Raw genomic sequence first — 15878 nt, forward strand, 5'->3', positions numbered from 1 at the left:
TCCTCCATTTGTCAAATATGTGCTGGAAGAACTGTTCTGTAGCTGAAAATGGAACACAGCTAAAGTAGTTCATAAATTTAAAAATGTCAATATGAAAGACACAGGAAATTATAGAGGAGATTATAGAGGAATAATTTCACTAAATGCGAGATATAAAATTTTTGTGAAAATTCTTAATCGAAGGCTACAATTTATCGCTGATGCAATAAACTCAGAAGAACAATAAGGCTTTAGAAAGCGACGTTCGTGTAATGATAATATATTTATAATAAGACAAATTATTGAAGAATTTCAGAAATGAAGCTTGAAACAAATTTAGCATTTATTTATGTTAATAAAACCTTTGATAAGATAAAATGACCCCCGTTTGTCGAAAATATTGGAATAAAAGGTTTTCCTAACCATCTTATTAATACTATAAAGGTTCCTTACGTAAACACAAAAATAGTTGTAAGTTCAGGTTTGAAAATGTCAGATGAAATTCTAATAAATCAAGGTGCTCGACATGCGTTCAGTCTATCATCCACTTTACTTGATTTATATATTCATGACCTAATTATGAAGCGAAAAGTTGAAACACACTTAGGGACCGAAATAGGATCTGAAGTATCATTTAACACTCTGTTGTATGCGATTGACCAGATAATTACGCGGGAAATTGAAGGTAATTTGCAAAGAGCAGTAAATAGATTCAGCCAAAACGCAATAATCACAACTTAATTATATCAGCAAAAACAGACAAAGATAATGGCTTCCAAAGGGAAGAATCCAATCCGATCGCAAACAATAATAAATGAGAAAATTTTAGAAAAAGTATCCCATTTCAATCATCTAGGATGTGATATTAGTTTTAACCATGACAAAGAAGTTAAGAAGAACGTTAATAAATTTCGAACTATCTGCTGAACACTTCGAACAATTTTGAGAAAATAAACAAGAAAAGAAAAGTGAAATTTTATATATGGTTCCGAATCGTGGACAGTGACAAAAAAGGAAAAATCATGCATACAAGCAGCAGAGATGTTTATGAGATATGCAAGAGGCTGTAATAAAATTGATAAAATAGGGAATGAAACAATAACAGCAGATTTAAAAATATTTTCAGTTGATGAAAAAACAGAACAGAATGAAATGAAAGATCATGTTGATAGAATCACAGGAAACGGATTTCCAAAAAAGGTAGTCAATTATCTCCCGAGTGGAAAGAGAGAGCTAGGCAGACCTCGTAAGAGATGGGATGGATGGATGGATGGATGATAGAGACCGGAGCACATGATTATAACAGATAATCCTCGGAAGGAGATGATGATGATATCAGAATTCTTTCTCATCTTCAGTTCACTGTAATATCCACGCCTATATTTTATTGAGAATAAAATTCACGACAGCGTTGTGTGTGGAGTGCGAATGAACATCTCGTGATATTAATAAAAAGGACTTCATCGATAGTAAAATGATAAATAATTATTTTCAGTGAATAATTTAATATTCCATAAGAAATTATATCTCAGACAATATCCATGGAAAAAGATAATGAAAATCTACATCTTTTGCTGTCTATGATTCTTCTAGAATAATCTTTCTTCTTGTTCGAACTGTTGTACTGATCGGATGTGATTGATGTCTCGTAGCACAGAGGTCTGTAACAAACTGTATAATGTTGTTAAGTAATATTTGAAAAACAATTTATGTGTCATTGAGCTGAATCCACTTTGTTTGGACTTTTAATTCACTATGATTCTCGTCCTATATAAATGTTAAGTTTTCTGATCAGATATAACTGAGCGCAGCCATTAGCGCTACTGATCTACAGCGCGGTTGATTGGTAAATGCTGAATAATAAGCAACTAGCATTGAGAAATACTTTTAAATGTTAATGCATGTAGTAAAGGTACAAAAAAGATTTAATAAATATTATTTGTTAGTAGTAAAACAGTGCCTGAAGGATAAGTGATTGTCTGTGTTAGCCGCCATCTTAGTGAAATATTGCAGCGGCAGTTTTAAATTGAATTGTTACACAGACAAAAATCTTGATGGTCATTATTGCGATAATAACTGTGTATTGGTGGCCCAGAACGCACTCAGAGGCAATAAATTCCACTTCGACTGTGAATAATCTTTAAATGTAGTGAACTTATATCTATGCAAACAGCATCTTACATGATAAAAATTGTTCTCTGCTGATGTATGAAGTCTGGTTATTTCTTAACAACTTTTATGAAATATTTTGACAGGAAACAATACATTAGTGTTGTGTGTATGTGGTATTGTGTGACAAAATTGTTGATGTTGCTTAAAGAAAAGTGTTGCCACCTCGAATAACAGTAGCGATTAATTCGACAGACGATCTGCAACTAGTAATGAGTTTATTATGCAATAGCACTGAAGATTGCTAAAAGTCATTCTTGTATAGTTAAGATTACTTATCATGCATTTAGCTTCTTTGCTGGTTGCATATGATCATTTTTGTGCTTGAACTTAGTGTCATTTGCACTGCTTACAGACAACATTGCTACACGTTCCCAGGTGGAGACTTCTTTAACAAAAGAACGATCATCAGCCGGGAAAAGCAGTGAGTAAATAAAACCGCATGTTACGTTAATAATAAGTAACTGGTTTTGTTGTACTCTTGCTGAAATTGTCCAGCCGGCCGAAGTGGCCGTGCGGTTAAAGGCGCTGCAGTCTGGAACCGCAAGACCGCTACGGTCGCAGGTTCGAATCCTGCCTCGGGCATGGATGTTTGTGATGTCCTTAGGTTAGTTAGGTTTAACTAGTTCGAAGTTCTAGGGGACTAATGACCTCAGCTGTTGAGTCCCAAGTGCTCAGAGCCATTTGAACCATTTTTTTGAAATTGTCCGACACGACTCTACGACACTCCACATCACCCATAAAGTGATACTGAGAATTCACTTATCGTACAATACCCGACGTCACCCTGATTGATAACTCAAGGCACACCTGTGGCGCTCCAGCCGTGAGAAATACATAAATTCCAGTGATACAAACTTACGGGCTGTAGACATGTAGCGACCTCTCATTTTTTCTTTCATTTGTTTCTTACTTTTTATTACACAAATTGTTACTGCGTCGAATCATGTCCCACAAATTTCTAGCATAATTCATTGCAGGTAAGAAATTAGTTTCAATTATAGGTGTCCTCCTTATTCTTATTCCTTACAATAAGGAAGTATCAGATAAAGCAAAACTCCTTACATATTAAAATTATTACTTCCCTATTGTCACCTATGGTAGAGAAACATGGAAAATGACAGAAAGGGAATGGAACAGACTGCAGGCAGGGGAAATGAAATTTCTCAGAGCAGTTAGGTGTCTATTCGTGTTTAGGCAAATGTTTTTGACCAAAGACCTCTTTCGTCACCAGAAGAGCATAAATCCAGTAAAACCGCAAAATTGAACGTGTCTCGGACTCTACGATAAAATAAGGCAACGGAATCAAAAGGTATAGCCAAAAATGTACTATGTAACTCTTGCAGAAATTTACTTTCATTAACATAACATTCATCCCATCTTATTACTTGCAGACATTCTTAAAACTCGTTACAAATATTATCCGTTTCATTTATAATAAGGAACACTGATTCGATATCTCGTCAGATAAATAATTCGTATATAACTTGTTCGGTTACGTGAGATTTGGGAACTAAGTAATACTCTAAACTCCACCCGAACAGGCCATGAAGGCCCAACGGTACCGACCGGCCGCCGCGTTACCCTCAGCCAACAGGCGTCACTGGATGTGTTTCTGGAGGGGCATGTAATACACAGGTACCAATTAACTTGGTCGTGACGTTTCACTGCCAGGTAATATACCTCGTTTAAAGTTATAACACACTGCTGCAGTATAGCACAGAATACAACTCAAAGAAATACACAATGAAACGAGCAGAAATGATACCTTTATTCAAAGACTATATTTACAAGAAATCCGCTGTATTCATGACGGTCCCCTGGAAATTGCAAAGGGTGGGACATGGTACTTAACAGGGTGTGTTCGACATTGTTCCTGCGTGCATTACGAATTCCTACCTCTCGCCATATGAGGGCACGTCCAGCGTTGTCGAACATGATTGTTTTGGTGTTCCAGGTGTTACGATATTGGGATACATAATGTTGTGCGAGCATATTGACCAAATCTTTGGATGTGGTACACTTACTGGTCAGTGTTATTGTGACACTGCACGTCTTCCCCATACACTTCTTTTCAGGTGTACATTCGGCCTTGACTTCTTTTTTTATCGATGACAATGCGCGACGCCGCATCGAACAGCGCAAGTCGAAGATCTCTTGGAACGAGAGATATTCGGCGAATGAACTGGCCTGGCCGTTCCCCCGACTTAAATCCTATCGAGCACGTGGGGGATGCGTGGGGAGACGTGTTTCACCCACGTGCACAGACACTAACGACCGTTAAGCAGATGTCAACCGCACTGCTGGAGGAATGGAGCGCCCCGTCACAAGAAACTATTCGTCACCACGGGAGCACGTCGCAGAGCGTACGTGCCGTCCGTGGTGATCACCCACCCTGTTAAGAATAACGTCCTGCCTTTTGTAATTTTGAGCGGATCATCATGGATCGCGCTGACTTCAGTATAAATAACAACCTTCGAATAAAAGTATTATTTCAGTTCGTCTCATTGCACATTTCTTTCAGTTACCTTCTGTGCTATATTGTAAGAGTTCTTTCTATCAACAGTCTAACTTTAAGCCAGCAATGTTACTTAGCAGTGACACATCATGCGAAAGCCCCTTTTGTCCATATGTTTACTACATATAGGTTACAGCGACACACTGTCAAGGGAGTGTTTAACATACACAAATATTTTATAAATGTCAAAACCGTTTTGTTCGCTATAGGCTGTTTATCAGAAGAAGATCAAACATTTATTTTAACATTTATTGTGCCTCATTGACTTTTCAAATGCAGATGCACATCGCTGATGAATATATGATCGTATTTAAAACCCAAATGATAACAATGCCCATGGGCCAGAAATGGTCAGTCGAGCTGAGCAAGACAGAATAAATGTTGAAGTAAATGTTTCTATTGGTGCCAATGAATTAAACATTCTACAGTGGAAAAACTGGTTTTGACATTTAGCAAGTACCGTGACGTTGTAAACCTGAATAAAAGGAAAGTAACAGTACACTACAACAAAGCAGATTTTACAGGCTGTATTCCGTAGTGATTGAACATTTTTAGTGGGATGTGAAGAAGAGTAAATAAATCTGTGTCAGATGTAGATACCGGAAAGTTGTAAATGAAAATGAGAAGTTACGTAAAGCCTTTTTTTAAATACATCTTTGCAAGTACTAGAAAATGCGTATTTATTTTATTTTACCGTACGCATTGTGTTTTACTCATTCAAAACATCACCAGTGATCTGAGAAAAAACATATTTAAAATGTTAGTTCGCATCTAAATCCAAAAACAATTCGTTTTAAAGGATATTGCAGTGTGACTCATGCTGCATTTTCATATTATATCCTCTTACATCTGAAAATAAAAGTTCTTTTGAGTTTGATAAGGGCAGTATGTACCATCAGTTTTGAAATATGGCAAAGGTGACTTCAAATTCGATAAGCATTGAAAAACTGTGATTGCTCAGCCAGCAGTAGACTTGATAATAAACAAAAAGGTGCGCTCACAGATTGTGAGGTTATTATGACTGGAACGAATGCTGAAGGGAGATGGGTAGCCCTAACAGTCAGATGACTGGACGCTGAATACATCAAGGAAGTTCTTTGTAGGATTCAAAGAGATAAGAAAGATCGAAGCGACTATCTAATGGAAGGTATATCGCAATTTCAGTAAAGTCATTCGACATTAAATTTTAATTTGTACACAGAGACATGAGTCTTATAGACCTGTCAGCGTACACGTCACATCATCTGCAGCGCATCAACGCAATTCGCTGTCCCCAACCCCCACGACATCTCCACGTTCGCCGGAACTGCCTACCCAACAATGTTAGCAACCAGGAACAGAACAAAGTAAATCATTACATAGCATACTTATTGCCAGAGCACCTTCTTTCTCATTCCTTTCACCAATACTGTCTTCAATTTTGTTTCGGTGCTACAGCTCCTACACAAATTTCAGCGTTCCCTTCTTTGCTTCGTACTGGCTTGTCATCTAAGCTAAGCTCCTAATATTCACACGGGAATTTTCCTATAAGGAGCATCTATATTTCCCCTACTCACGCACGTTTCCACACATTTTCTTTTCTCCTCTAGCTGTTCCTATTTTGCCTTTATGCACTATCTGTCAGACTCATTTTAAGTGGTCTGTATTCACTTCCGTCCGCTTCATTTTCTGCATTTCTTCAGTTCCTCCTTTCATGAATTAAATTTAATATTTCGTGGGCTATCCAAGGAATTCTACAAGGCATTTAATAATCTGTGCCTTAATTATTTCATCTCTTAACACAACCAATTCGTCTTCTATCGTAATCACTTTCGTATTTCACTCAATCGTTGCCTAACTCTTTCTTTGAACCTCTCTACAATTTCTCGTTCTTTTAACAGCCAAGTCACAGTTCCTTGATTTCTTACATTTCTGGTATAATTTTAGCTTTATTCTGCAACTGATAACTAATTTATTATGGCCGGAATACCAGTTCACCATTAGTAACGTTTTTTGCACTATAAATTCCGATTTCTATATCTCTCTCTTACTTTTATGTAATCTATCTGAAAACTTTCGGTGTCTCCAGGTGTGTTACACACACTCAGCATTGTCCCATGATTCCTAAATCAAGTCTTAGAAATAATTACGTTGTGCTCAGTATAAAATTCTACCAGTTAGCTTCCTCTATCACTTCTTTCCCCTGTCCATGTTCTCCAAATTTTTTCCTTCTCTTTTCCTACTATCGAATTCCAGTCTCCATCACAATTAAATCTTTGTCTTCCTTAAGGATGTGAACAGTTTATTTTATCATGTCACGTATTCTTTCAAAATCTCTTCATCACCTGTAGAGCCAGTAGTCATATAAATGTTTGTTACTGTGAGGGGTCTTGTCTTTCTTTCTACCTTCCCTACGATAATGCGTTCATTATGCTTTTTAAAGCAATCCACACGTGTCCCCATTTAGTATTAGTTATTAGCCTTACTTCTGTTTTACCGATGAAAAAGTAAATCGAACCGTAGAGAAAAGATCAGAATGGCGTTTAGCTGACTAAAGGAAGGAATAGTTAGCAGAATTTGTTCAAATGTTCAAATGTGTGTGAATTCCTAAGGGTCCAAACTGCCGAGGTCATCGGTCCCTAGACATACATAGTATTTAAACTAACTTATGCTAAGAACAACACACACACCCATGCCCGAGGAGGACTCGAACCTCCGGCGGAAGGGGCAGCGCAATCCGTGACATGGCGCCTCAAACCATGTGGCCACTCCGCGCGGCTAACAGGATTTGTCATGAGGCAACAACGTGTAGTTAATCTGGGAGCAGTGTGAAATAGTCCTAGAAGAAGGTTGGGGTGGAGAGGTGATTGTTGTCGATGGAGACGAAGATTTGACTATTATAAATAGGTTTAAATGGATGTACAGTGAAGAAATTATATAAAGATAACGAGTCCTGCGTATCATAGAAAAGCGTGGGCAGATGCATTAAACCAGACTACAACAACAACGACAACTACAACAACCATTTCGCCATCGTTTGCAGCCAATAATCTGAACCAGAACTACGGGAAACAATGACAGATTGTAGTTCCCCTTCCACGTATTTTGTCGTCAGAACAGCCCTGTCAGGAAATAACCTGTGCCAAGTATCCGCCATGACTGTATGACACCTAACTGTACATTGTGAGTTTTCAACACACTGAAAAGTGAGCTTATCGCTTGTCGATGAATTTTCGAGTGCGAATAATTTTGCGCCGGCAGCATGTGTGTAGTAAGAGCTGATCGGCAGTCAAGGCTTTCGAAGTAAATTTATACTTCTCTAACCCGAGCTAGTGTTATTACCCGGCGGCGGGTTTATCACGATGCGGATGTTGGGTGCTTTGATTTTAGTGAGACATTCTAATTCTTCACATTTCTAGACAGTTATCCTGGAACGATTCCCTTTTTTTTTTTTTTTTTGAGACCGTCGAGGACATTGCAATGGAGATTAAGTGCAGATTATTAGCGGCCCTTGTTTTCAATCCATTGGCCTGATTTTGGAATTTATATGAGTACAGTCGGATTGCTACAAAGCAGTCATCATTTTTGTCAGAGTGGTGACTTTTCAACGTAGTGAAGTATCTCGAACAGAATGAGCTTCTCCATGCCAGTGAGCGTGGATTCCAAAGACATAGATCATGCCATATCTAGCTCGAACTTTCTCGCGTGAGATTCTGAAAGACAAAGTTCAAGCCAGTCGGACAGACGCTGTGTTTCTTGAGTTCCGAAAAGTGTTAGCATTTGACTCAGTACCACACCTACGCTTATTATCAAAAGTATTGTTGTATGGTGTATCAAGCGAAATTTGTGACTGGACTGAGAATTTCTTAATAGAGAGGATGCAGCATGTTGGATGTAGAGTTATCGACACATGTAGAAGTTACTTCAGGAATGTAGGATGGGAGGTGTTAGGACACTTGTTGTTCATATATGTTAATCAGCATGCAGGCAATACTAAAAGTAATCTCAAAATTTTCGCATATGGTACACTTAACAAAACATTATCCGAAAAAAGCTGCGCTGGTATTTAGTAAGATCTTGATGAGATTTCAGAGTGGTGCAGGGAATGACGCTTCCTTTAATTAGTAAGAAATATAAAACTATGTGCTTTACAAAACGAAAAAACGTAGTGTCGCATAACTAAAATGTCAAAGAATCACAACTGGAATCGGTCAACTCATGCAAATACGTGTGTGTAAGACTTTTTGGAGATACGAAGTGGAACGATCGCTTAAGCTTCTTAGTCGTATGTAACTTCGGTTTATTGAGAGAATTCTAGGGGAATTCGATCAGGGAATAAAGGAGACTGCTTACAAAACACACGTGTATGGGATTCGCATCAGATAAAACTAACAGGAGATATTGAACGTATACAGAGAAGAACAGCACAGGTGGTCACAGGTTTGTCTGACTCGAGGGAGAGTGTCACGGAGAGTCTGTAGATACTCACACGGCAGACGACTGAAGACAGATCCACATGTTCTGAGGGTGGCCTATTTACAAATTCAGAACTATCTTTGCTTGATGAATATAGGAATCTGCTACAGTCCCCCAAGCAGCGCTCTCATAGACTTCGCGAGGACAAGCCTGGACTAATTACAGCATGCACAACGGTGTTTAAACAGTCATTCGTCCTGCGCTCCGTGTGTGAATGGGATGGGAAAAAGCCCTAACAACCGATCCAATGGGAAGTACCCTCATGATGCACTCCTCAGCGGTTTACAGAATATGGATCTGCATGTCGATGCAAATCGCAATACTCGCAAATTGTCAAATACTTTGTCTGGGGGACGTACTTTCGCGACATCGTATTGTTAAGAATAGAGAAGCGGTTGTTAGAGATCTTATTGTTATTTAGCCTACGTTTTCCGTATATTCGTTATGTTATTCAGTTAAAGTTTTCTGTTGCATCTTACGCAAGTAATGTGTATCTTTGAAAGACGTCGTTTAATTTACTCTTCACTTCCAGCGGGTTCCCAGTGCGATATCTTTGACAACAGTTACTACTTCGCCGTATTTGTAGCCAGCTAAGGAAGCTGCAAACTGCAGCTGTTTTCGAACTCCGTCGTCTCAGCCTTCAAATCTCACTTTAAAAACTGAGCCAACGGAAAATGAATGGCATTTCGCCTTGGAATGAGGTGCTGGGCGCTGTGCCAGACAGGTGACGAGCACGTGCCGTCCTTGAAAGAGACCAGTTCTGAAGCAGTGCCAGGCTGGCTCCATATACTCTGCTCTAAGGCACCTCACTTGTTTGAGCAACACGCTAGCATCTAAAAGTTTAGTACAAGCGGGAAAAATAGGAAAATGGAAATAATAAAGGCGAGAAACCACTGGAAATAAAACATACAAAGATATTAAAACCCTGCGCCGGAGTCATCGTCAGTACACCGTTATAATCTGAAACTCCTCCTTCCCCCCCACGAATGATGAACCTTGCTGAGTTTGGATGGATTTTGTGCCTCAAGGATACAGATAGCCGTACCTTAAGTGCAGCCACAACGGAGCAGTATACCATATGTGGAGAGGACAACATGTGGTTGCTGAAGAGGGGCAACAGCCTTTTCAGTCGAAACGCGGGTAAAAATGTGGATGATTGATGACCTGGCCTTGTGTCTTCAATCAAATTGCTTTGCTATGATGGTACTGCGACCGTCTCAAAGTAATGCCAAACCACAGCCGTTATATATCCCGAGGACATGAAGCTTGGGCAAAATTCTCTGGAGGTCAACTAGTCCTCCATTTATCCATTTCGATCTTCTGGTGGTGACTACTCAGTAGAGCATCATAATCAGGAAAAAACAAAACCGGTATTCCACCGGCCAGAGACTGGAATGTCAGAACAATTAATTGGGTAGAGAGGTTAGAGTGTTTGAAAATGGAAACGGGGAGTTGAAGTTATATATAGTGGGAATTAGTGAAGTTCGGTGATAGGAAGGACAGGACTTCTGGTTAGATAGTTATTAGGTTATCGATATGAAATATTAGGGTGGTGCATAAGTTGGTAGTGCTTTTGTTTTGCATGTTGGTATTCCAGTTGCTGTGGGTTTACTTACCGATTGTCATATTTTATTTGTAGTTCGCTGTTGCTGTTCCGGTCTACATATTGTCATTTTATTTAGAGACAGGGAGTGGAGCCGTGAACGCTAGAAATTGAAGAAAATGAAGTGGAGAAATCGGAACATTTCCTACATATTCTTCTGTTTGAGTTTAGTAGAGGGGTGACAGGAGCGCAGGCCGCCAGATATATATGTGTATGGGAATAATGCCACTGGACAGAGCACGACAGGAAAGTGGTTTCGCCGGCCGGAGTGGCCGTGCGGTTCTAGGCGCTACAGTCTGGAGCCGAGCGACCGCTACGGTCGCAGGTTCGAATCCTGCCTCGGGCATGGATGTGTGTGATATCCTTAGGTTAGTTAGGTTTAATTAGTTCTAAGTTCTAGGCGACGGATGACCTCAGAAGTTGTGTCGCATAGTGCTCAGAGCCATTTGAAAATGGTTTCCTCATTTTAAGGAGGATGTTTCGACATTAGTGACTGTCCACGTTTAGCAACACCTTCAGGGTTTGATGAAGATCGTTTTAACTCATCAATTCACAGTGATCCACGTCAGTGTACTCTGGAAAAGTGGTGATCTCTGATAATTCCACCATCTGGCGACATTTTCATGCATTGGGAAAGTTTCATAAACGCGTGTATGGGTACCGCACGCTCTAAGCCAAAATCACAAAAATCAGCAGATGGTCGTCTCTGTTTCTTCATCATCAACTGGCTTGTGAACAGCACTGGCCATTTCTATCCTGCATCGTTATTGGTCACGAGAAATGGTGTCGTCACGATAACATAAGAAAAAGAAAGGAGCAGTTAAGCCCAAACAAAGCAGCAACTCCCCGTACAAAGACCTGCGTGCATCCACAAAAGATAATGTTATGCAGCTGGTGGAACAACGACGGTGTGGTGTGCTATGAAATGCTTCCCCAAGGTGTAAGCATCGCTGCTGCCATTTATTATGAATAACTGAGACGTCTTGCAGACGCAATCCAAGAACAACGACCAGGATGACTGCATCAAGTGATGCTACTCCACGATAACGAGCGCCGTCAGTTCGTTACACTGCCAAAAAAAGCTATGCAGGAGTTGGGTTGGGAGGTCATCCCGCACCCACCCTATTCACCCGATCTTGCGCCCTCAGATTTTTACCTTTTCCGCCCTCTGTCGAACATCCTTCAAGGAACATCGTTTCCTGAAGAAAATGCGCCCAGATAACGGCTCGACGAGTTCTTCACATCAAAACCGCCTGACTTCTACAATCACGGAACCGAAATGTTCTCCCAGAGTTGGTAGACTGTCGTAAATGGTACAGGAGAATATTTTAGTGAGGACTAAAGTCTCTGTTATGTGTATCTGTTGTATTTATTAAACGTGTGGGAAAACGCTGTGAACCTATGCACCAACCCAATATAATACGGATAATGCAGGAGTGAATTAGAAAATAGGAAGGCGGGTAAACTACAATGAACAGTATAGTTAAAACAATTGATACCGAAGACAGATACGAGGCCAACACCCACCACATCAGTACAAGTTTATATTGTAGCTAGCTCCGCAGATGCTGAAGAGGTGAAAAGAACGTAAGTGTAACCGTTCACATAGTCAAAAGAGGTGAGAATTTAATTTTGATATTTGACTGCAATAGTAATAGGAAAAGGAGAACAATGATTGCGGGAAAGGAAAGAAAGGGGAAGCAGCCTGATAGATATGATTAAACTATACTCTCTGCAATATTCCAACACATGTTTTAAGAATCATGAAGGAAGATGGTGGAAGTGAAAGAGACCTGAAGACGTTGGAAGATTTTAAATTGATTATGTAAATGCAAGGCAAAAATTTCTAAACCAGAATTTTTACTTAATACATTTCCAAAGACAGGTGTAGACTCTGTCAATAATTTACTGGTTATGGAAAGCAGATTAAAACTGAAGAAACTGAGAAAACATAACAAATAAAGCAGATGGAACCTAGATAAGTCGAAGAGTTGAAAATTGCAGAGGATGCATCAGGCAACGTTTGACTGAAACTGGAGAGGTATACAACAGAAGACAAAATAGTAGCTTTGAGAGATGAAATAATGTTGACAGCAGATGATCAGATAAAAGACAAGTCCTAGTCGAAAACCTCAGATAACAACAGTAGATACTGAATTCAGCTGATGAAAGAAGAAGATATAAAAATGCGTCAAATAAAGCAAGCGAAACGGAATAGAGACATCTAATATTTAGATTGACAGAGAATCTAAAACGGCTGAGCAGAAATGACTGGAGAACAGATTTAAGGTTGTAGAAACATGTCTGTCTAAGGGTAAACGTTGACGTTTGACGTTCAGTACAAACAGAAGCAGTTGTATGTATACAACGAGGTCAGATGAAAAACCACTCACAAGCAACGAACGGTGGGCTAAAAGTTAAATCAATATGTAGAAAGGCAATGGCAAGAAAATGAACTTCGTAAAACGGAAGAGGAAGTATATCAAGACAAGGTAGGAGACATGATGCTGCGAGTAGAATTTGACAAAGCGCTGAAAGACTTCAATAGAAACAAAGCATCTGGAATAGAAGACGTTCCATCAAAGTATTGAGGTCTTCGGGAGAACCAAACGTGGCGAAAGTATTCCACATAATATGCGATGTATACGAGACAGGCGATATACCCTCACACTTCCTGAAGAATGTAATAATTCCAATGTTTAACGTGCCATGGTTGCAAGATACAGATGTGAGTTACTTACGAAGGAATGGAAAGACCAAAAGCCGTTCTCAGGGAAGATCAGTTTAAGGCCCAACAGTACAGACGACCGCCGTGTCATCCTCAGCATGTAGGTGTCACTGGATGCACATGTGGCGGCTTAGTTGGTCACCACATCACTCTCCCGGCCGTTGTCAGCTTAGGTGACCAGAGCCGCTACTTCTCAAGCCTTACAAGAGCTGAGCGCATCTCGCTTGCCAACGGGGCTTAGAAGATCCTGACTCTCTCCCATCCATGAGCTAGCCAAGTCCAACAGCGCTTAACTTCGGTGACCAGACGGGAACCGGTGCGTTAAGGCCGTTGGTAGCGCGGCAACACGCAGGGTGTGAAATGTTATCGACAACTTGCACAGCAAACAGACGATAGATATAAGAGTCAAAGGACAGGAAGAGGATGCAATAGATGAGAAGGAAATGTGACAGAGCCATAGGCAGTCCCCGTTCGTTCACCGAGCAAGCGGCGAAATCCAGGTAGGAAAAAAAAAACATGCTTTAAGAATTACTGATGTCATTGTGATCCGTCAAAGACGGAAGCACTTCGAAAATCAGTTGAACGGGGTGGATAGCGGTTTTATAAACATCAACAAAATTAAAAGAAGACTAATGGAATGTATTCGAATTAAATAAGGCTATGTTGAGGGAATTATATTAGGTTCCGATATATTAATAGTTGTAGAAGACTTTTGTTATTCGGTTGAATTTTCTCATTTTGAGGATACTAGAGGGCTATCTCTTAATTGTTTAAAACCACATTTGGATAGCGAAACAACTGAAGATGGCTCATGTAGAGAGGATATAAAACGTAGACTGGCATTAGCAAGAAAATCATTTATGTAAAGGAGGAATTTTCTGTCGCTTAACAAATTTGTTATTTGTCTTGAGTGTAAGGAAGTGAAAAGTGAATGATGAACAGTTTAGCTGAGAACAGAACAGAAGCTTTTGAAATGTAATGTTAACGAAGAATGATGGAGATTAGATGGATATACACTCCTGGAAATGGAAAAAAGAACACATTGACACCGGTGTGTCAGACCCACCATAGTTGCTCCGGACACTGCGAGAGGGCTGTACAAGCAATGATCACACGCACGGCACAGCGGACACACCAGGAACCGCGGTGTCGGCCGTCGAATGGCGCTAGCTGCGCAGCATTTGTGCACCGCCGCCGTCAGTGTCAGCCAGTTTGCCGTGGCATACGGAGCTCCATCGCAGTTTAACACTGGTAGCATGCCGCGACAGCGTGGACGTGAACCGTATGTGCAGTTGACGGACTTTGAGCGAGGGCGTATAGTGGGCATGCGGGAGGCCGGGTGGACGTACCGCCGAATTGCTCAACACGTGGGGCGTGAGGTCTCCACAGTACATCGATGTTGTCGCCAGTGGTCGGCGGAAGGTGCACGTGCCCGTCGACCTGGGACCGGACCGCAGCGACGCACGGATGCACGCCAAGACCGTAGGATCCTACGCAGTGCCGTAGGGGACCGCACCGCCACTTCCCAGCAAATTAGGGACACTGTTGCTCCTGGGGTATCGGCGAGGACCATTCGCAACCGTCTTCATGAAGCTGGGCTACGGTCCCGCACACCGTTAGGCCGTCTTCCGCTCACGCCCCACCATCGTGCAGCCCGCCTCCAGTGGTGTCGCGACAGGCGTGAATGGAGGGACGAATGGAGACGTGTCGTCTTCAGCGATGAGAGTCGCTTCTGCCTTGGTGCCAATGATGGTCGTATGCGTGTTTGGCGCCGTGCAGGTGAGCGCCACAATCAGGACTGCATACGACCGAGGCACACAGGGCCAACACCCGGCATCATGGTGTGGGGAGCGATCTCCTACACTGGCCGTACACCACTGGTGATCGTCGAGGGGACACTGAATAGTGCACGGTACATCCAAACCGTCATCGAACCCATCGTTCTACCATTCCTAGACCGGCAAGGGAACTTGCTGTTCCAACAGGACAATGCACGTCCGCATGTATCCCGTGCCACCCAACGTGCTCTAGAAGGTGTAAGTCAACTACCCTGGCCAGCAAGATCTCCGGATCTGTCCCCCATTGAGCATGTTTGGGACTGGATGAAGCGTCGTCTCACGCGGTCTGCACGTCCAGCACGAACGCTGGTCCAACTGAGGCGCCAGGTGGAAATGGCATGGCAAGCCGTTCCACAGGACTACATCCAGCATCTCTACGATCGTCTCCATGGGAGAATAGCAGCCTGCATTGCTGCGAAAGGTGGATATACACTGTATTAGTGCCGACATTGTGCATGCTCTGTTGCCTGTGTCTATGTGCCTGTGGTTCTGTCAGTGTGATCATGTGATGTATCTGACCCCAGGAATGTGTCAATAAAGTTTCCCCTTCCTGGGACAATGAATTCACGGTGTTCTTATTTCAATTTC

The sequence above is a fragment of the Schistocerca serialis genome, chromosome 2 (assembly GCF_023864345.2).
Source record: "Schistocerca serialis cubense isolate TAMUIC-IGC-003099 chromosome 2, iqSchSeri2.2, whole genome shotgun sequence".
Classification (NCBI taxonomy): Eukaryota; Metazoa; Arthropoda; class Insecta; order Orthoptera; family Acrididae; genus Schistocerca; species Schistocerca serialis.